The sequence below is a fragment of the Dasypus novemcinctus genome, chromosome 12, assembly GCF_030445035.2.
Source record: "Dasypus novemcinctus isolate mDasNov1 chromosome 12, mDasNov1.1.hap2, whole genome shotgun sequence".
Taxonomy (NCBI): Eukaryota; Metazoa; Chordata; class Mammalia; order Cingulata; family Dasypodidae; genus Dasypus; species Dasypus novemcinctus.
In genome coordinates, this window is record NC_080684.1 from 69,574,867 (window position 1) to 69,598,606 (window position 23,740).

A 23,740-nucleotide genomic window follows, 5' to 3' on the forward strand; every position below is an offset into this window, starting at 1 on the left:
ACAGCAAGAGGGCCAAAAACCAACCTGGGCCATGCCTCACTGAAGTAATCCAGTCAAAAGGGGCCCACATACATAGGAATGGACCAATTTAAGAACATAATTTTCTGGGGCCCACAAAAGACTCATGCCAACACAAACTCTAAATAAAAATATTAAATACAATTTTCCTATAATTTAGGATTCTTTTTCTTCATAAATAACTTATGTCTAGACCAAGTCTCATTTGATGGAACACTAATGATATGTACAGAAGAAAACTTATCCTTCCTCCTTCACAGTCAAAAAATTCTTAGGGCATCGTGAGTCATTAGATGAGAGGAAAGATGCAAATTTCATTGAGTGAATTTTTCCCCCCATTTTAGGGATATACATGAATTATTTATGATGACACTGATATTAGTAATTTATAGGAGAAAACACTGTGGATTTTATCATTTAGGTATGGGAGCTCTTATTTTTGACAGTGTAGAACAAACAGAAGAGTGAAATGACCTCTCTAAGTTAACATTGGAGAAGCAGAACTGAAGCTAAATTGTCTTAGTTTCAGAGATTTATTTATATTTATTGGGTTCCCAGTGAGAGCTAAACCACAGAAAAAAGGAAAATTTGAAGAACAGAAACAAAAGAATATAAACAATGACGTGAAATCCATTTTGATTAATTTCCTAAGGAATTACCAATTTTGAGGAAAGTAATATAGTGAATGACTAATTAAAGAGTAAAATTTTAAATGACTTCTTGCAAATGCTACCTTTTCGGCATTTAAAAATTGTGCTTTTATCATAAGGTCTTGAAACAAATTGCATATGCAAATCAGAGCCTTTGCAACTGGTTAGAATCAGCAGGAATGACCACTCACATTCCCACAGACGAGGGGACTGAGCTAATTGACCCTGCCAGAGACCATGTGTACCCGCTGTGTTTTAATTTGGGGTGCAATTATATGTTTGTGCAAGTTTTCTCCTGCCAAAAAATCTGCATATTACTAACGGCACTGAAACTGAAGAGGAAAAAGGGAGAATATTCTCTGAACAACGCAATTAGGGCAGTTCAAGCAATTAGCTTTGCTGTTAAGAATAAAGTTGAGAGCACTGAAGACCGAAGTAATAAAAATTCACAATCACTTCACCATTATAAAGAATCGTGGAACAGTCACGCATTTTTAATACACAATGCAGACAGTCATATTATTAAACTTAATGGCATCTGAGAAATGATGAAATGCTCACTGCCTTGAGCTGGTAATGAGATAAGCTTGTAGCCTGATCAGCTTGCATACAAATCATCTCATCTGAATAAAATTAATGTTTGGTTTTTATATAGCTCCTCAAGCACTGCTGAGCTCCTCTTTTTATTTTATGAACAATTATAGAAAGGAAAATAAAAGTTTAGCATGATATGATATATCAGTGGGAGGGTATTTAATACATACCATTTTAAGTTCTTAATTCCTGGTCCTGAATATAAGATATCTTATAGGTTAAAAAAATGAAAACTTGGTACTGGGTTTTAGATAAATTTTGAGAAGTATTTTATAGCTTTTATAGTAATACAAAAATATTTATATTTTAGATGTATTTTCATATTTACAATAATATGGGCATATTACTTGTATTTTATTTGCTTTTGTATATTGTATTTAATGTTTAAGATGACATTTGTAGGTTTACTTGCATTTTCATTTGAAAAGGTTTGCTATTCCCCCAAACTTCTCAATTTTAATTAATATAAAAATTATTAAAATTAATTAAAATTAATTAAGGAAGATAACATGTCATGGATATGTTCTATCAAATTTTGTTAAAATGAGAAAAGTATTTACTTCATTTTCATTTGTGACTAAAGTTACATTCACTATTTTTATTCCCAAAGTCAGTTTTTATATGCTCTTTTGAAGTGAGTTAATTGTTACAGGTTACAGTTAAAAGAGTTTGCAAGCATCTCAGAATAGAACATTCCCTTTTCCCTGCACATACAATAAAATTTCTGATAATATTTAGTATTCCCTAGCTATGAAAGAATAAAGAACCCAAAAATTAAACTTCCACTTAAAACTGAACTGGAAAAGACAACTACAAAGAAACTGTCTAAAGAAGAAATCCTTGTGGAATGATACCTGATACCATAAATCTTGCGGAGGGGTCTCAAAATATATTAAATCCCTCCAGTAAATGATTTTTAATATAAATTTTTTCCTGAAAAATGAATTTATGATAAACCACCATGGTTCAAGATAAAAGAGATTTCAGGCATGAGTAAATTGAAGAAAATACTTAGGAAAAATATTTAGATAATAAACTAAGTTGATAAATGAACCATTTTTCTTAAATCTTCCTAGGTGGTTAATATATATATTGTATTAGGATTCTCCAGAGAAACAGAACTGAGAGTGTGCATATAAACAAATATTAAGAGATTTAATATAGGCGTTGGCTCACATGGCCATAGGTATTGGCCTGTAGGGCAGGCTACAAGTTGGAAACTCTGATAAAGATTTAGGTGAATTCCCTGGAAGAAGTGTACTGGCTGAAGGAGAGAGAGAGAAATTCTTCTTTCTGATCACAGAAATCATCAGTTCTCACTTTTAGCTCTTCAACTCATTGGATGATATTTCTCATTGCTGAAGGTGATCTTTCTTGACTGTAGGTATAAACAGCCACAGATGTAATCGGCAGACTAATGGTGTAAATCTACAGATTACACCACAGTAACAATCAGGCCAGTGTTTTGCTTGACCAAGGGTGAGCACCATAACCTGGCCAAGTTGACACATGAACTTAACCTTCACAGATATCCATTTCACTGTATGTGTGGGTTTGACCAAAATACACAATTGAGAACTGCATGAAAGAAGACATATAAAGAAGATTAAATGAAACCAGGCGTACAATAAATGCTCAATTAGTGACAATGACTCAAAGAGTATGACTGCATTTTGACGCCCTCTGATTCTCTTGTATTCTCATTAAGAGTCCTTTGTGTTAGTTTTCATGCATGTTTTTGCAGCTGAACTTATCCTTAATTCAACAATCATAAAATCTAAAAGGAATCTGCACTCAGATTTCAAGTGTTATCAAGCTCTCTTTTTTCTGCAAAGAAACAAAACTCAGAAATCATAGATGATGCATTATGGGTGTAATTTTTTTGGAAACAATGTATCAGCACATAGAATAAAAAGTCATGGCACCATATCAAAAGATTGGTGAATGACTTAACATCTATCTTTTCTATTAAAAGAAAATCTTAAGTCATCTTTCTGTCATTTTTTATAATATCCTATTTTAAACTACTTTTCTGACTAACTGACCAGCCCTGGTCCCCACTGGGTCTTCTACTGTAAATTTAAGAGACTGATTACAGTAATTCAGGTGTCTCGTGCTTATTTGAAATTAGACATCGCTGACAGTTGTGGTTTACACATTGTTCCTGTCACAAAGACTGTTCTGCTGTGCTGTTTTCTCCGATGCCTGCATGGAAACTCTAGGCCCTGGAATCAGCCCCTTCCTAGCTCTGTGCCCTGAGGCATCCAGCCTGCCTTCCTAGGCTCACAGCCAGGTGGTAAGCAGGTTCCAGGTGCCAAGTTCAGCAATGCTGCCTGCACACTGACCTCCTGCTGGAACTCTCTGAAACTGACTGCCTCAACTGCCACTCTCTCATTTCTCCATTCCATCCCCTGTCATGTCATCTTACAGTCAAGGGCTTCTTTCAATTCCTTGTAAACTTCTCTCAAGCATTTGCCCTTCAATGACAAGTAAACTTGTACTTTTTCCAGGGCCTTACATGGGTTTCTCTCTTTGTAAGTTTTACCCAGAACTTCTACATCTCAGAGGGCTGATCTATTAAGGAAAGAAATTAATATTTTATTCACACCACATTCACTCAGTAAGTATTTAAAGAATGGACATTAAATTCCAGGTACTTGTCTAGTGCCACTGTATTTGTGCATATGTAGTTCTATAAGCTTTCACATATAAGCTTTTGCAAACACAAACACATACACACACACACACAAGGTTTCAGTCTTGAAGAAATAAAGGTCAGAATGTAGAACAGACTCTTAGCTTAGTTCCTCCAAATCTTTCTTTCCCTTTACAGTCTTCATTGGCTCTCTTAGTGCTTTGCTAATGCGTCCAATCCAGCTCAGATCACATTTCAATCCTTCTAAAGATACGACCCCTAACCCTGAAAGTTCAAACGGTTTCATTTTTTTTTTTTCAATTTCACAGACCCCCAATCTTTTTCACTGATTTTAAAACTAATACTCTTTGCCCCTGCATGTGGCAAAGGATGCAACTGTGGTGGAGGATGCCAGCAGGCTATAGCCTCCCTCACATTAAAAAAAACAATTAAAAAAAAAAAAGAATTATGTTCTCTCAATACAAACAGCTGTAAAATTAACAAGTACATAAACTTTGGCTGTCCTATTCTTGGTGGAAACCAATTGAATACACTGATATATGGACCACTGAGATAAAAAATGATTATTTTCAAATTAATATATCAGCATACCCTAGACAAATACAATAAAATAAAATCTTTATTTAATAAATTGATCCTGAGGTAAATCATGGAAATCGAGCTTAAAGCCACAAACTAAACAGACATTGAATTCTCTGTAGACTTAGGCCAAATTCCATCTAAGTTCAGTACTAAGTAATGAAGGCATTATTTCCAAATCTCTTGCTAAAGAGTTGTAAAGGCTCCACATGCTCCATCCTCATCACAAGCATTCTTCCTTTCTCTGTGTCAACTTTATGGCACAAAACAGATTCTGAAGTGGTGGATATAAACACTTAGAATGTAGAACAACATTATCAAGGCATGTTGAACAGAAATAGTCAAATGATAGGGATTAGTATTTAAAATATACATTTACTACCATGAGTATTATGAGTTTGATATTGAATATTTCTTGAATTCCAAATTCTATTATCATAAATGCTAATTGAATAAGATGACATATTAGTTTCTAATACTACATTTAAATTTAATTACAATTTTAACCACGGCCTGAACTAGGATATAGATAAATGAATTTAGTGATTAGTTCACCAAACCATTTTCTGCACCAAGAGATTCATTTTGCCTTGATAACTTAGCATATTTGGCACTTCATTTTTGTGATTTATTCATTCTTTCTACAGATATTTATTGAGTTCTTACCATGTACCTGGCCCCATTCTGGACACTGAGAATATTGAATTGATTTATATAGATAAGAATACTCTTCTCATATATTTTTACATTCTAATGAGAATAGGAAAAAACGAATTTAGTTATAAATGTAGTGTTCTGTTCTGTGACGGCTAAGTTCATGTGTCAAATTATGGTGCTAAGTTATTTGGTCAAGCAAGCACTGGCCTAATTGTTACTATGGGGAGATGGGGAAGACTTTGGAGCATTCAAGAACCTGAAAGGTGACATGTATAGCTGAAGTGTAGTGAATGTGCAGCACAGAATCGTATGATAGGAACTTGGCAAGTTAGGTCAGAGCTAGAGTATGGAGAACCTTGGTAGGCCAGGGTAATGACTTTGTACCTAATTGTAATGGGGAGCCACTGGATGGTTTGATGGCTTGGGTGTGGAAAATGGAGGGAAGGATGTAAAGGTAGAGACAATGACTACCAGTTTGGCATACAGCAGTGATAGAGTTAAAGATGCTGATACCATGTATATATTCGTATGCATTTACAATATGATTTAGGTACGATAAGCTGGATATGGAAATGGTAGTAGTGACTAAGAAACAAAGGGAGGAATCTAGGACAATGCCTAGATTTGGGGTTAGAATACATGAAGAGGTGACAGTATTATTTACTGTTTTGGAAATCCAGGAAGGGTATGTTGAGTGCATATGTGTGTTTCAGATACATTAACTCTGATAATACTTTTAGACACCTAATTGAAAATATTAACTAAGTAGTTTTGTGTATATCAAAATCTATCAGAGGGGTGTCAGGAAAATTTTTCAAAACTTGGAAATAGACAAAAAAATTACTTCATGTCTTTCAATGCTGTGTCGGACTTGACTGTTTATTGGTTGGAACATTTTCCAACTCTGTAGAAACAGGTTAACTTATAGATTTGTAGTTGTTGTTCAGTATATATGTGCAAATAATGTCTGTCTGGTGGAATGGATGGGAAAAAAGTTAAAATTTTTTACCCTGTAAGAATTAATAAATGAACCAGTTTGGGCTCTAATCCAGTAATCTTTATTCCTTAATTAACTTGCTTATTAAACTACATAAATACACACATACAGTAATAGCTATCTTCTCATATGTTTTTGGATCAATTTTTTCATCTTGTAGAGCCCATCAGAATTAAATATATTCTTTAATACGTTTTTATGTTTACACAAGAGTCAATTTTATCTTTTAGAAAATTATACTTTTACAGAGGCAAGGGTTAAAGGTATAAATCTGTGAGTCATTGACATATAGATGATAGCTATAAAATGTGTGAGAGTATGGAATAATATAATTCAATTTCCAGAGGCTAGAGGAAATAAATGGCAATTTCAGTAGGTCCTCAAAAACCTCTGAGTTATTGAGATCTTCATTTTACTATTGATTAAATTTTGGTTCTGAAAACTCAAGTAGCTTTTTCAGTCTCCCAACTTTAAATGCTAAAAAATAAAAGTGTATCCTGGTCCGTCTGGCATGAAATTTCATGTTATTTTTTGATAAGAGCACGGTAATTCTCCAGATGAAAAGTAGTGTAATTTTTATAGTTCCAATAGTCACTTTAGTCAGTCTTGCTTCTCTTTATTCCCTTCCCCTTTCTAGTGTGTGCAATTGCTGTAATTAAGGCACTGGATCCTGCAGAACTATTCCTTAGTCTTTATTGCTTAATCCAAAGGAGTCACTTCAAAATTGTTAAGTACAGACCACATGGAAAATGAAATTACTATCATGGTACAAAGTATTTTGGTGAATACAAAATATGAATAGCCAACTTACATTTACTGCAAGATCTTTAACATGTACATTTGTAAAATTTTATAACTGAAATAGTATTTATCAACTATGTAGATAATTACATTTTCCTTTTTAATTCATGATTTTTCATTATGGAATTATAAGAAAATGCATAATGACCTTTGGCTAATCCTGAATCTAAAGTAATAATCAACTATATCCATTTAAAATTAAAATATGATAATTTAAAGCAATTATTTTTTAAATGAAAAAATAATTCATAATGAGCTTAAAGCAATGGATAAAGGATATATCATATAATGCAAATTAAATATATGTCGTTATTGCCTTCTTTATTCACTATATTCTTTAATATGCAAGTTCTTGTTACACAGGCAGATAAAACAGATTTAGGGAGCTTAGGAAAATGATAAATACTTATGCTACCTCAGTAGTTCAGTGATAAAGAATATTGAACAACTATAAATTGTTTTCTGTTCATGGTACAGCAATAGTTAAAGTGGATTGAAAATGAAAATGATCACATTATATTGCCCAAATAAAAGTTTAAAGTATAATACTAGATTCATAGCCTGAGAATGAAACATTTATGGTAGACACTGGATCATTTTATATATCAATCTGCCTCTGAGAAACCACACCCGGCTTTGGTGCAAGGATCATATGATATTCAACTGTGCATCCTCAGAGCACATAGTGAGACTCTTATACATAAATATTAATATATTAATTTAATATCTATGCCTTATACAAAATGACCCCTCTCTTACAAATTTTATTAGAACTCTAAAATATAAAATTCATAACAGGGTAAAATTAGAAATTTTTACTGGTCAATGTCAAGAAATTGATTTTTTAAAATATTAAAATATACACAATACCAGGAAATTTATTATGGGAGTAGACAATGTTAACTGTTTTCTATATCATCTTACAACACAGTTTATTTGTGATTATTAACACAGTTTTTCAACATGTTTTCTTTAATCCTTAGAATTGTAAGAAAGGCTGCAGAGTAGATCAGGTTAAAAATCCAGAGGGGATTTGTTTCTATATTGTTAACGATAGCAGGCTTCTCAAATTTCTGCTGGTATAGTGGATATTTTTCCCTTAGAAATCTGTCTTTCACGGACAGAATCTTCAGTCTGTAGCTTTTAGCCTTAGACTGGATTACAAATGTGGTATGTGGAACAGGGCCCTGAACCAGGCGGTGGAAGATCCGGCTTTAGTCCCAGGCCAGGCATTAAGCCACTGTGACAAGGACTGGTTTAGTTAGTTGACCTCATCAGACTCAGCTTTTCTCCTGAAAAGAAGGCTAGACTATTACAACTTCTATGTCTGCTTTCTAAAATTCCATTCCGTGATTGAGGTTCCTGAGGGTAAGTTTACTTGGACAAAAATATTAAGTGAAACCCAAATTATTCATTCCATTTAGTTAAGGTTGTTAATAGAAGGATGTAGCTATTTTTCTGTAGGAGAGAAATGGTGAGTGCCTTTAGAGATTTTAATGAATGATATATTTTAAGGTGATTTAAAATACAAGACTCCCCATATACCTAAGGAAAAAGTATTAATCAAGTTAAAGAGGTAAAATTGTGTGGTAGAGGGACTTTGCATAAAATAAGTGAGCTACCTTTCTTGGAGCCTCTGCTTAATGGAGGAACTCTCCAGCAATCAGCAAAACCTTCATCTCCTTCTCCATGTTCTTCTGTTCTTTGCAGTTTCAGGGTTACACTTTCTGGTATGAGGAAGGAGAGTGGGGAGAGAACAGCAGTTACCTCCTCTTTTGTCTATACACCGTGGTAACATGCTCTGGCTTTCCCACACTTAGTCTTTCAGGCCCCTGGGCCAACATCACAGTATGAACTTGATCACAATAATGATGAACTAAAATAGTAAATAAAAATAGCCAGAAAATATATTTCTCAGGTAATGATATAACTGACAGCTAATGTGTTCCGGGGCTCCTTGTTTGCTTTCCGTTTTGATTGACATCTTGAGTCTCCTGAAATTCTCTTTCTCCATCAGCCAGAAGTGACCATTGTCCCCCGGATTATGGAAAGGGCAGAAAGATTGTGGGTAACTAAAATTTATCAAAAGGCAAATTATCCAACATACTAAAAACACATTCTCCAAGTGTTAGGGTGTTTAATTTACTTTACAGAAGATGCTTTGCTTTGTAAGCTCTTGTCCACTGAGGGGCTGATTTAAGCCTTCGTTGAGGAAGAGCTTCTGTCCTTGATTTCTCCGAATCCTAGGGGCTGGGTGGGGGTGGGGGGACAGTTACAGCAGTGTGTGAAGTTTTTGCAAACCCTGGTGATGGAGGGTTGACTCTCCTAAGTACACTTAGAGGAGGATCCCCCCAAGGTTCTCTGCTGGTAGGAATCTCAAGGGGCTGCTGGCAATCACAGAGCTGATAGGTAAGACTCAGATTGAGGCCTTTGGTTTAAAGAACAAAATCCATCAATAATGTTAGAACCCTGAAATAAAATCCTATAAAAGTGAGCTTGTGGATCTGGGTCTGTTCTCTCATTAATCAATAGCACAAAGGATACAGAGTGATGTCACTCAGGATATGCCTGGCCTATATATGGTATATATTTTTACTTATGTCGGGCCAAGGAGATCTGCTGAAAAATGCCAAGAGTGAAGCTATAGAAAACATGAAGCAGGTCCGGTCGGCGTGCTTGTCCTGTGACTGAGTAAAGGTCCCAGCAGCAGGGCAGATGCCAAGAACAATCACAGCTTTACGTAGCCCAGATGGACACATGTGGGGACCTCTTCACTGTCTTCAGTTCCACTTGGGGAACTCCATGCCTGAGACCTCCTCTGGACCCAGTGAAGTTTTAATGTGTCCAAATAAACTTGGAGAACTCAACACAAGTCTGTGGAGCTCCTATCTGAGAGGAACTTAGTAATGGCTGCTGCGTGCAGCAAGAAAGAAAGAAAGAAATGTAATTGTGAAGAGTATTGAAAATATAAATGTTAAATACAGTGAATAAATACAATGGGAAATTATGGGAAAATGTTTATCTTCATTTTTTTAATTAATTTATTTTAAAAGAATCAACAACATGGAATCAGGGAGTACAATCAGGCTGTGCTGAAAGTATGCAATGCATTATGCCTCTTAAGAGGATAGTAAAAATCACTTAAAATGTGAAAAATAGAAATTAGAACATTATATGAAAACAGTGAATGTAAAATATAAACTATATTATTAAAGAATATTAAATATTTAAGGTTTATGACCACCACTCACAAAAATGACTGGATTATAAGGTCGTTAAGGTAAGATGACAGGTCAAGAAATATTTATTTACAGTTAGCCATATGCTAGATTAATGCTATGACCTGGGAAATCCATTATTTGGAAAAAAGAAATTAAAATGAATTTTTTGTTTAAATGGCCTTTCCCCATTAGAAATAATTGTATGTCTAGTCCACTGTTTTTCCACAAATGAAGCTCCATATATTATCCCTACCTTACCATATTCCTTATGCTCAGGATAAATATATAACTATCTTAAATGGCTTCATGTCTATTGGCCACCCTTAGAGATTTTGATTTGGTAAGACTATAATAGACCTTAGAAATCTTCATTTCAATAAGTATCTCAGGCATTTCTGATTCTGATACTCTGTGAGCAAAATTTCTGCAATCAGTAGGGAAGTCTTGCCAATTCTTCCTTTGCAATGTTTTTTCATCTCCTGCCCATAATTTACATCTTCACAATATATTTTGACTTTGATGATTATCATCAACTAGAATTTCTGCATCAAGCATTTCCCTATGATATTCTAGAAAAATAACATTTATTTCTTTTATAGACTGAAAATTCAGACAATCAAAACCAACTCTATCACAAAAACTATTTTACCTTTGGCATTGATCCTTTGCCTGAAATATAATAGATTTATTCAATAAATCCATGCTTTCACTGGATCAATCTTTGAAGTCATTGTTTCAATCATATCATCCTCTACATCAGAATGCTTAATAGATGTCAGTCACAAAAATTACAATATATTCAAATCATATATTGATAATATTGTGTTTATGAATTAGACTATGACTAAAACTACTGAACTGCCATTTCTACCAAGATTATGATCCATCATTCCTTAGTTTTTGTTAATCAATTAATCAATCAGTATTTTACAAGATAGAGTATGAATTTTTATGACATGACTTGGCTTAAATGGATTTAGAATATAATTGCAAAAGACATATACATGCTAAAAATATGAAAGTATGCAAGAGTAAATAGCAAATTCCCAATAATATACTTAAAACAAAACAAACAGAAAAACAGTAGAAGGCAATTAACATCCCACTTAAGGAAGGCTTTGTAGAGTTGAAAGGACTTGAGTATGGTTCTGAAAGATAGTCAGGAAATAGGTAAACAAAGCGGTGAGAAGAATTTTATAAGAATGCTGAAATAGGGAGATAGATAGTAAATCAACTTGGCAGAAGCAGAGGGTTTATAGAGAGTTATAGAGAGCTAAAGGGTGAAAAAAGTTTTAAAGGATAGCTTTTAAAGGGTAGCTGTGTTTTGAGAGATTTATGTCTGCCTGGCAAAAGATTTGAAGTATATCCTGAGGCTCTGTTACTTGATAATTCTGATGAAGGTAGTGGTCAGCAGAATGTTTGAATTAGATGATATCCAATGTCTTTGTAAGTGAAAATAAAATACTGTTAAAACTCTAAGTGCATGTGTTTTGCTATTTGCTATATTTAATCAATACATATTAATTAAGGATTACTCTGTGCTAGGCACTTGACTAGACAATGAGGGTAAAATGTTGCACAAAAACAGAAATACTTTAATACTTAAAGTCTGATGAGAGACACAGACACCAATCAAATAGTCAACCAAATATTTATAACTGAAGCTGTAATAACATCTATGGAAAAACCCATTGTGTTTTATGAGCATATAATTAGGATACAAGAATGGATTTCCTGAATAAGTGACTTTGAGATGAGTTCTGAAAGATAGGTAGGTATGAGGGTAGGAGAGTGGGTAAGAAAGCATCTCAGGCAGAGGAAAGAGCTGTGCAATGGTCCCGATATGCCAGGGTGCAGGGTACATTGGAGATTTGTAAGGCAGGGACTATAGGAGAGCAGGAAGGTAAGAGCTAAGTAATTTGGAAGACTGGAGCTCCACAAAGCAGAGCTTTTAAGATATGTTCATGACATTGGTCTTAAAAAATAGCAATGGTGGTGAGTTGCTAAAAGTTTGTTATTGCACTAAAATCAATTCATATAGGCTATAATATAGGAAGGGTGTGTGGGATGTCAGGGACATCTGACTGCTAACATAAGAATTTGAGTAAAAAAATTATGTTAAATTTTGGTTTATGGTACTTTGGCAGATAAAAGTAAAGGGAAAAGTTTGAAAGATTTTAGAATAAAATTTAGTGACAGACTGGATTTTGGAAGTAAGGGACATCAGTTATAACAAGTAGATTTTTGACTCATATGTTTAGATGAATGATTGATATGATCATTAAGATAGTAAAATACATAAATAAAATATTTGAACATAAAGTATGTTAATTGTTGATAAAATCCCCAATAAATATAACTAATATACTTAACAATAAACAGGTCATAGGTTACACAAGCATTCTAACCATTATTTTCAAACAGTCCACTTGTTTTATCACTTTTTTTTTCTGTTGTTGTTAACATATTATCCTAAAATAAAATCTTATGAAAACCACACTTTATCTTGGGACCAGATGTTTTGCTCCTTTAGGGAATTCTGCACATGTCCATGATTATTTTATAAGTTTACAACTTCTGTCATTAAAAAAATATATTTTAAAAATTAATAATAGGGTGGGTTGCGGGAAAACATACCAAATGTAAGATAAGGACTATGATTAGTAGTAAGATTTTGACAGTGTTCTTTCATAGATTATAAGAAACATCTCATGACAAGGCAAGGTGTTGATGGAGGGTTGATGTATGGGACCTCTGTATGTGCTATGCATGTTTGCTTTGTAAGTTCACAACTTTTACTATACACTTAATTGTATATGTATGTTCATATATAAATGATATAAAGATAATAATAATCAGATTAGTTAGGGGAAAACTACTTTGTTTAGTAGAAATGATGTGGGCTATGGGTGGGAGGCTCTTTGTCTCTTTGGAGATAACCTTAACGTAAGCTGTCTGTCCTGACTTGTGGGTGTGGGATGGTGAGAGGCTGCAGCCCTTACCCTGGTAGCCATGGCAATGACTCCAGTCCCAGAAAACAGTTTATCAATGCAAACTCTATAAACTTTAAATATTCAGGGAAAATGCAAACCAAATGTGCTAAAACTTATCTAGAATGTATGAAGTCCATGCTAAAAGCTTACCTAGGATGTGGAAGATATATGCTAATTCAAACCTATTGAGCACTGAAACAAAGAACGATTTAGCCCTTCCTCTGTATAAAAGGAACTCAAAATTCTTGTTTGGGGCTCAGGTTTGAAACAGAAAGCTCCCTAGTCCGGCTGGCTGTCAATAAATCATTTTTCCGGGAAATGGACTTGGCCCAGTGGTTAGGGCGTCAGTCTACCACATGGGAGGTCCGAGGTTCAAACCCCGGGCCTCCTTGACCCGTGTGGAGCTGGCCCATGCGCAGTGCTGATGCGCGCAAGGAGTGCCGCACCATGCAGGGGTGTCCCCCGCGTAGGGGAGCCCCACATGCAAGGAGTGCACCCCGTAAGGAGAGCTGCCCAGCGCGAAAGAAAGAGCAGCCTGCCCAGGAATGGCGCCGCCCACACTTCCCGCGCCACTGAAGACAACAGAAGTGGACAAAGAAACAAGATGCAGCAAATAGACACAGAGAACAGACAACCGGGGGAGGGGGGGAATTAAATAAATAAAATAAATCTTTAAAAAAAATAAAAAATAAAAAATAAATCATTTTTCCTTCTCAAAATCATTCCTGAGTCCTGGCCTTTCTATACACAAATAATTGAACCTCTCTCAGATTCTACAACAGTAATATTTTGACAATGCTCTTTGATCATTAGTTTAAAAAGTTTAAAAGCAATGCAAATTATTGGTGGTAGGATGAGATGTTATATATGTTTGTTTTGTAAGTTAACAACTATTATATACTTATTGTTTATGTACATTTATGTATGAGTGATATATTTCAATAAATTAAAAAAAATATTTCCATTTGTTCATTAGTTCATATTGTTTAATGGAATCTTCATAAAATATATCTAAATAGATAGGGAAATTCTTTCTTCATTATTATTCCTCCTCAAAATCCTTTTTCTTTAGAAGCTAGGCCATTATTTAAATCACTTTTAGAATTTTATTGTCAAGTGCTTTAAAATTCCCATGGACTTTTGATTGAAATAAAACTAAAAGTAATACAAAGCGGAGACATTTAATGTCTTTTGCAATATTCAAGTTTTCTAAACTCATCTGGTTTCAAATACAATAATTGCAAAAGGTAATTATAAACACATCTATTATTTAATTAACAGGATATGTATCTGCTTTATCAATTTTTCTAAGTGTCTGATATTATGACACAGAAAAAGTTTATACAAATTGGAACTGATCCTGCTCTCATCATGTCAGTGTTTGAAGCAACTAAAATAAAGGATTACAGGTTACTGTATGTGCCAAAATTAGGTAAAAATTTAAATATCTAAGCTATATAATTAATTTTAAAACAAATGATGCATATAAGAAAAAAATATATGTTTAAAGAACCTATATGCTACTCAGCTGTCTGCAACTTGAAAAATTTTTATTACATTTCTTTCACAATCAAAATCATCCATATGGGTGATGAGAAGTGAGGGTACATAGATATAGAGTGGCAATGTACTACAGTGAATTAGGTTCTCAGCTGAGGATAAGTATATCTTTTGCCAGACTGCAAACCATTTATGGTATTATTTAAGTAATAAAATCCAAAATATGACTCATACAAAATATGATACAGCATTTTCAGTGATGTATTTTAACTTTTGAAGGAAAAAAAGCAAAAACAAAAACAACACAAAAAGCCTCTGTACTTAGAGTAAAATTTGACAAGTAGATAGCCATAAACTGCTATTAAGAATTCTTATATATTGTTCAATAAAAGTTATTCAACATAGTAAATAAAGCAAATTAACTCAATAATTTAAAAGAATAATGCAGGTAAAGATATTAAAAATTCATATTAATTAAAAGTATTTAAAAAACTAGAAAAGTTAAAACAATACATTTATCTTTAACATCAACAGGTGTATATAATTATTAAATCATCTATTTTACTTCATTTGCCCATTTTAAAGTAAAATGATGCACCTTTCATTTCTCTACATTATTTCATTTACTTTAGATCTCACAGCAATCCTGGTTATGAAAAAATCAAGGCTAATAGAGTTCATGTAAAGAGCTTAAAATGACACTTCTAGAAAGATTTAAATCACAATCTGAAAGTAAGCTTTCTATTCTAACACTGAACACTGTACTTTCACTAGTTACTCTATAGCAAGTATGGCAACTATGGCAAGTTTAGTGGAAATGGAAATACCATTTCCATTAAATGGTATTATAATAGGAATTATAAAATATTGCAAACACTGAAATCATACAATAAATATGCTGATGAATTTATTCACATAAAGTTGAACAATTTTGGGAAGTCAGGGAGATTCATATTTTATTTCTCAGAAATACTAAGGAAGTATACCAGATTGAAGGAAATTAAAACATGACAATGGAAAGCAATGCATGATTACTGAGATAATGGGAGCTAGATAAAATATGTAGATTAGATAACAATGTTATAATTATGTTAATTTCATGATTTTGATAATTGTACTGTCATTATGTGCTTTCTACTGTTAATGCTGCCTGGATCATTAGGGGGTGATGAAATAACATGAGGAGGTAGTTAAGTACAGAAAACCTGAAATGCAGTAGTAATATCTACTTTACCCCCATTGAATGGACTTGGCACTCTTGTCAAAAATTAATTGGTCATAGAGGTGTGGATTTATTTATGAACTCTCAATTTGGTTCCAGGGTTCTATATGTGTGCCCTTGGGCCAGTGCCACACATTTTTTGATTATTGTAGCTTTGTAGTAAGTTTTGAAATTGGCAAGTGTGGGGTCTCCAACTTTCTTCTTTGTTTTATTTTTAGATGAGTTTTATAATGGAAGTGATTTTGTGAAAGATATGGAAGAAAACAAGAGATATATTAAAGAAAGACTCACGATAAATCCTGCCACCAGCAGTTTTCCTCATTCTTTACTATTGAGGGCCTTACTCATTGATTTTAGCAATGAAAGAAAACAAAACACATCCTTCTTGTAAACCTCAGATAAATTAGATGGCTGATCAAAAACTATTGATAATCTATTTGGAGACTAGAATCCAGTACATTTTCTTATAGGCTAGTCTTCGCTTCACTTCACTATGCTGCCTCAAACACACTTCACCAAGTGTCATTGTGTTTATAGAAATTCCCCTTAGACTCATGAATTTTAGTAACCTCTATGATCTGCATACACTATCATTCATATTTAGAAACTTAATATTTGGTAGATGAAGGGGTCTGCATTTCTAGACTATTTTTCACCTATAGAATTTTATTTGCTCAATATCCAGTAATCAGTTAGACTAAATATATACAGGGATCAAGTTGCTTCATAAGTAGAAATGGGTACCCTGAAAAGCTGTAAAGCACAGTGGCTAAAAGAAAGTCTCTTGAGACAGACTGGCATTACAAACTTAGCTCTTCACCTTTGTACCTCTGTGACCATGTGTAGGTGACTTAGCCCCTCTGTGCCTCAGTTTCCCCTCTGTAAAAATGAGAGTAATATTGTGCCTATCTCAGAGTTGTTACAAGGATTAAATGACTTGATATGAGTAAAGAGCTTAGAATGGGGTCTGATTCTTGCTAACCATTATATATATTACCTACTATTATCATGTGTTAATTATTATTTTATTATTATTTTACTAAGAAAACTTTGATTTAATAAAGTTTCAGCCATTTGTTTGACCTTTTTAATACTATATCATGTAACCGAGCTGAATTTCTTCATGTGTAAATTGGATAATATTTTCAAATTAACATGTACAGTGCTCAACACAATATAATTGCCCAATAAAATTTATCTATTCATTTCATCTTATTTAACAAATATTGAGTAACTACAGTGAGCCAGGCTCTTTGTTAACCACTGAGGATAAAATACTTTTTAAAAGAGATAACATTCTTATTTTCGTACCTTTTAATGGGGGCTTCAGACATTATAAACTATTTTCACCAATATGTAATTACACCCATTGACTCCATAATCAGTCAGAAGAATACTCCATTAATATATGCAATATATAATTTATTATCAATTTACCTTTTGATTTATGTTGATTATTTGGCTGTCTTTATATCTGATATGTGTGCTAAGGGCACACCTAAGATTTTCAACTTAGAGCAAAGAGACAATCATATATATTAGTGGTCATTCTTTATTATTAGGACTTAGATTAGTAATGGTTAAGCAAATGAAAATGAGTTCACTTCTAAAGGTACAGAGTTCAAAACCCAGGTGTTCTGACTCATTGTATTCTATGTATCTTTTAAAATAATTAATATTAATGGCTAAATGTATTCAAGTTATTAGAGCCACTGATGACTTACTTCTTCAGGGATAAAAATTATAGAGTCATTACATTTAAAAATATAATCATAAAATTATATGCATAGAGAAGCATGCATATACAATTTTGAATATGAAACTGTCACAGAGAAAAATGTTAGCTAGCAAAACCTATATTAATGCTAGCAATAATGTTCTGGGGAGTCTTCCGGTTCAGGATGGGATAAATTGTGATCAGGTTGCTAAATTTCTTGGGATAAGGGAGAGAATAACCTAAACAGGAATTCGCATAATCCTTAGAAGTGCTTCCTGTTACATGTCACCTAGTAGTGATTTTTATTACTAAGAACACTTACTTTAACTCTGTATCAGCAACTTTCACATTGGGCAACTACATTTATTATAGGCAAACATTTATATATTCTGAAGATTGTTAAAACAATATGATGCCCTCATCAATTTACCTTAGGAGGATGGTATATTTTTAGAAATGCTGATATGAGTTTTGTAATTATTATCATACCTCAAGCAGTAATGCTCACAGTAGAACATTTATTTAAGAACCCTAATTAGCAACTGCATTTTTATTCAAAATGTTATTATTTTAAAAAATAATATGCAACATAGCAGAAATTGGATACAATGAGCTGCAATATTTTACAAAATTATGAGGCTATCACAATCATTTGCATTTCCCATAATATTTTTTTATACAAAATACTGATCAAAAATTTGCTTGGTCTCCCCCAGTTTATTAATAGTTTCTAAGCATTAGAATACCTTGGTATTCATTTGATAAGGAACTATTAACATAGCATTTAAAAATACTTCGCATAAATATATGTGGGGTGTGTATACTAGGATAATTTTTCTCCTCAAATATAATCTTAAGCCTGAGAAAAAGAAAATACAGGATTTTAATGATATTCTTTCTTTATTTTCTTTCCATATTCATGACTTCTCAGTATTTCATTTTTGAAGGTTGCACTATTTTTTATGCTCTATAATATTGTATTGGTCTTTTCCTTTCTTCCTCCTTTCTTTATGCATATGCTTGTTTATATTGTGATTATCTTTGTCTTTAATAACCAATATTGTCATTGTATATCCAGCTAAAGCAGTGCTGTTACATTCATAAGGAGAAAGGAAAATTGCACTAGGAAAGTATTTAATAGATATTACAAATACCATGTTCTGTTTTTTCATAATGAAATTTAATTTGATTGTTCTGACCCAAAAAGACATACATGCACATCCCCATATTTCGAGTAAACAACTGATTCAAGAAATTCATTTTAAGAAATGCATATTCTCTTTACTTTTGTTATTACATTGAATGTAACTTGTTCTTTATTTACTACCCTCATCACTTTTATTCCATCTTCTTATTTTGCAAGGTGGTGAAGCATGGTTGTTAAGGACTCAGCAGCAGATACATCTGGATACAAATTCTGGTGTTTTTATCTTACCAGATCTGAGAAGTATGGGCTGACAGAGAGCTAGAACTGCAGAGCCAATCAAGGTAAAAATTAGCCCTGACACAAAAACTTCGGTTTTAAAACAGTACCTCTTAACAAAGGAGGCCAGGGAAGACCCGTAATAGAAATTTTTCTCCAATATGACTTAATTCAGCCTTGCTGGTCTCCTTACGATACCCCTATTTTGCCTATTTAAAACCCCAGAACTAATGATTCATGCAGGAGTTAAGAGCAAATAATCAAGTCATGGAACAGTCATCCAATAGAGCCAAATTGTTACATATTACTTAACACCTTCTCTGGGAATTTCTGCTGGTTCATATTGAGCTTAAAAGATGTCTTCAACTTTGTGCCTCTGAGCTCAGAATTCCAAGAGCTATTTGCTTTTAAATGGGAAGATCCCAAAACCAATGCAAAGCAATACTATGTCTAGATTGTACACCCACAGGTATTTAAAAATGCCTCCAATCTATTTGGAGAAATGCTAGGCTAGCTGAGAGTTTAAGAGAGCTTAGACTCTAAGATGGAATTTTACTACAACAAGTAGACAATCTCCTGATTGCCAGGAGCTCCAAGGAAGCTTCAGATCAAAACACTGACCTAACTCTGAACCTGGTAGATCAGGATACAAGGTCTCCAAGATAAAACCCCAAATCTAACAGCCTACTGTGAAATATCTAAGATTTGAGCTGTCAAAAGGACAAGGAATTTGTTGCCAGACAGAAGAGAAGCATTAACTAGAGTGGTTTCCAAAATTTGGTCTTACAGCCAAACCTCTATAAGAAGCCCTTAAAGGAAAAGAAAGTGAATCCTTAATTGGACTGCTGCATGCCAGAGGTCATTCCATACTATCAAGAAATAACTTTAAACTTGACCTCCCAGGCATAAGGAAACCTTTTGATCTATTTGTGTTCTGGCCTTGAGATATTAAAACAAAATTTAGGCAACACATGTAGACTATTGACCAATTATCTAAATATTTAGATACAATGACACAAGGGTGGTCAGTATGCTTCCCAGCAGTGGTTGCCACTTGCAACCTGCTGCAGGAAGCCAGAAATTTGCTTTAGGACAATCAACCACAGTCCTAATGGTGGATATTGCCTCACTTCCAAGAGGCTATGCAAGTACCAGGTCATATTACCTGCTAATCCTTATGTTAAATTGAGGGCAGTGTCTTCTTTAAACAGTCACTCTCCTTCTTCCCAAAACACAAGAACCTATCCATGAGTGTATACAAATAATTGAAGAAGACTATTCTAGCTGACCTCATGGATAAACCCTGGTGAATCTAGACCTAGAGATGTTCACCAACAGGAGCAGCTTCATGGATCAAGGAGAGCTGGGTACCCTCTCTAGGAAGTTCTGGAAGCAAATGCACTTCCCCCAGGTACAGCTGCTCAAAAGGCAGAACACATAGTAAAGAGGGGTTGGTGTGGTTCTCACTTGGTTCATACGCTCAACATAGCAGAAAAGACAGACACACCAAACTAAGCTAGGAAAGAAAAGAGGGTTTATTCACCACCGGAAACGTACAATCTCAAATCAGCCTCCCCACTAAGGATTTTTGTCACAGATTATATACCAATTTAAACAAGGAAAGTTAATGATCAGGGTGACATTCTTAAGGAGGGTCTAGAAAATTTAGTTTTTACTTAAACTTAATACTTATGGTACCTGGAGTCTGGTAGTCTTGGGTTGAGAAGGATGGGAGGGTGGTACAGATGTGCAGTACAGATAATGATGGATGTGAAGATACAGATAACAATAGATGTGAGTAAAGATGAGGAAGATGAGGAAGCACATAGTTACACATTTTTGATGGAGCTAAATCTGGTTAATGTTAAATCAGTAGTTCTGAGTGCTTCCTGACAGGTGAGCAAGAGTTATATTGAATTTTTCTAATATAAGGTATAGTACAGTGCCTTAATATTTAATTTATACTGGTTTTTCTAATACAACAACAGCCCTCACTAGAGTCTTACAGCTGAGAAATAAAAAAAAGTGTTACCATTTATACAGACTCAGAATATGCCTTTTCAGTAGTCCATGCCCATGGAACCATTTGGAAAGAAAAAGGATTATTAACCTCAAGGAAGAAAAGAAATTAAACATGCAGAAATTATATTAGCCTTGTTAGAAGGCATTATGTTGCCTCAAGGAATAGCAATTGTCCCCTGTCCAGGGCATCAGAAAACAATAGTCTGATAACAAAAGGAAATAATTTAGCTGATCAAGCTGATAAATGAAAGTAAAACACAAAAAGCCAAGCAAAAACGTCTTGGCCTTGATACCCGGCATCAATTTAGACTCATTTAAGTTCCAGTATTTGACAATGGACTTTTTGTTTGTTTGTTTGGTTGGTTTTTGATTCTTTTTTTTTTTTCTTTATTTTTTTAATGTTCCATTAAAAAAAATCAGAGTTCCCCATATACTCCCCACTCCCCTCACCTACTTGTCTCACATCAACAACCTCTTTCATCATTGTGGGACATTGATATCATTTGGTGAATACATTTTGCAGCACCGCTGTACCACATGGATAATAGTTTACATTGTAGTTTACATTCTCCCCCAGTCTACCCAGAGGGCCATGGCAGGACATACAATATCCAGCATCTTTCCCTGCAGTACCACCTGAGACAACTCCAAGTCCTGAAAATGCCCCCACATCATATCTCTTCTTCCTTCTCCCTACTCTCAGCAGCTGTCATGGCCACTTTCTCCACATCAATGCTACAATTTCTTCCATTACTAATCATAGTAGTTCCATAGTAGAATATCAGTAAGTCCACACTTGGACAGGGCTAAAAATGGGGATTTTACATAAGCTTCGAAAACCCTATTAAGGAGCCTTATAGAGCCACCAAGGAAGGGTGGTTTTACAATGAACAAGGAGTCATATGAGTACCTGAGCATTTAATGGAAGAGATCATCACATATATATATTTAGGAGCTCATTATGGAAGGGATGTCATATATCAGTAGCTATGAAAATTCATAGATAGCCCAAATATGCAGAAAATAATATAAAATGTCTAGAAGTGCTTAATCTGTGCTAAAAATAACCCAAAACAGGGCCTTCTCCTTTTGTTAATGGAGTTCAGACAATAGGAATAGAATCAGGAGAGGACTGGCAAATAGATTTTATCTTCATGCCAAAGGCCAGAGGAAATTATATGTATCTAATAGTGTTTGTAGATACCTATGAATGAGTAGAGGTTTTTCATTGCAGAACAGAGAAAGACTCCGAAGTAACCCAAATTCTACCAGAAGAAATTATATCCTAGATTGGCCTGCTCTATTCTGTAGAGTGATAATGGAAGAGCTTTTATCTTTAAAATAACTCAGGAAGTTGGCAGCTACATACTTCATAGAAACCACAATCCCTAGAGAAAACAGAGAGGATGTACTGTACTTCAAGGAAGACTGTAGCAAAAATCTGCCAAAAAACCAGCCTAATATGGGACAAAGTGTTACATCGCACTACATAGGGTAAGAGCAGCCCCCAGAAGCAAGCTCCAATTGAGCCTTATGAAATATTATATAGGAGACGCTCAAGACTAAGTTCTAGTGTAATATAGAAAACTATCATATTGTTAAAGAACTAGATACTGTAAAGTATAAACAATCGTTTAGTGCTATTTTATCTTGCTTTCTCCAATATGCTTCTGGCCTTCATATCTTTCCAACATTACATAAATCCAGGAGACATGGTGAGTCTAGAAAAATCAACACGCAGAGAATCAATTGCAGCTTTAATGGAATGGGCCTTAGGAACTTTTCCAGGTTACTTACTCTTCTGTTAAGTTATATGGCATGAAACTGGATTTATTAATACTGAGTAAAATCATTGTCTGCCAACTGATTGATCTACAAGAACCGGAAAGGAGACAGTATGCACAAACAACAGGAATCAGTTGAAAACTTTACATCTTCAAAATAGTCATGTGAGCCCCAAACTGATCTAAAGCAACTCTTTAAAAAGGACCTACCAGGTTAGTAATGATAGATCTTTGATGTCTTCGCCTAACCAAATGTGCCTGTCTTATTATTGTTTTTTGTGTATTAATGGCTCCATGTAAACTACCTGATGGATTTAACCATTTTCTTGGTAATCACTAGAACTATTAAAACTTCTATCCCTCAAACTCCCTCCCCATGTACTCCATAAAAATGTTATAATCTCTCTTCATTCATTACCATTCATCTTGAATCTCCAGTCACATGCCCCAAATCCTACCAAGAATCAGTTAAAAAAATAGCTGAAATAGCTAATAAATCTCAATGTTGGAGGAGGGGTTGGGGTATATGCGAATCCCTTATATTTTCAATGTAACATTTATATAATCTAAAACTTCTTTAAAAATAAAGAAAAAATTTCAAAACAAAATCTCAGTGTTGATTTTGTTTATGTAATAACTCTGAGCCAGAGTCCATCCTTATTATTGATCCTACATTTTCACAAGTCTGGCTGTTTTTCTTTGGTACCTGGAAAGACTTCAATTCTTACTCATGGGAAAGTCCATCCACTGGAGAATGGGCAAAAATCTTTCATGATTCAGGAACCCATCACCTGCCATATATTCAGGGGCTTCAATAAGTAATGCTAAGATACTTAATTGAAACCTTTCACTTTGTATCCACGGTCCTGCTCATGATCTCTGTTTATTATTTCTCCAAAGTAGAAA

At 34.2% G+C, this 23,740-nt stretch overlaps 1 protein-coding gene across 16 annotated transcripts in view; it reads right to left on the reverse strand.

Moving 5' to 3' along the window:
• Window positions 1–23,740, reverse strand: part of MGAT4C (MGAT4 family member C) — a 926,873-nt gene that overhangs the window by 217,379 nt on the left and 685,754 nt on the right. For 10 of the 16 annotated variants that reach the window (XM_071218991.1, XM_071218989.1, XM_071218984.1 and 7 more), the window contains one exon: window positions 8,575–8,679. The exons of the other annotated variants lie outside the window; for them this stretch is intronic. The gene's annotated coding sequence lies outside the window, so the exon portion shown is untranslated. The remainder of the gene's footprint in view (window positions 1–8,574; window positions 8,680–23,740) is intronic. 16 annotated transcript variants of the gene reach the window in all.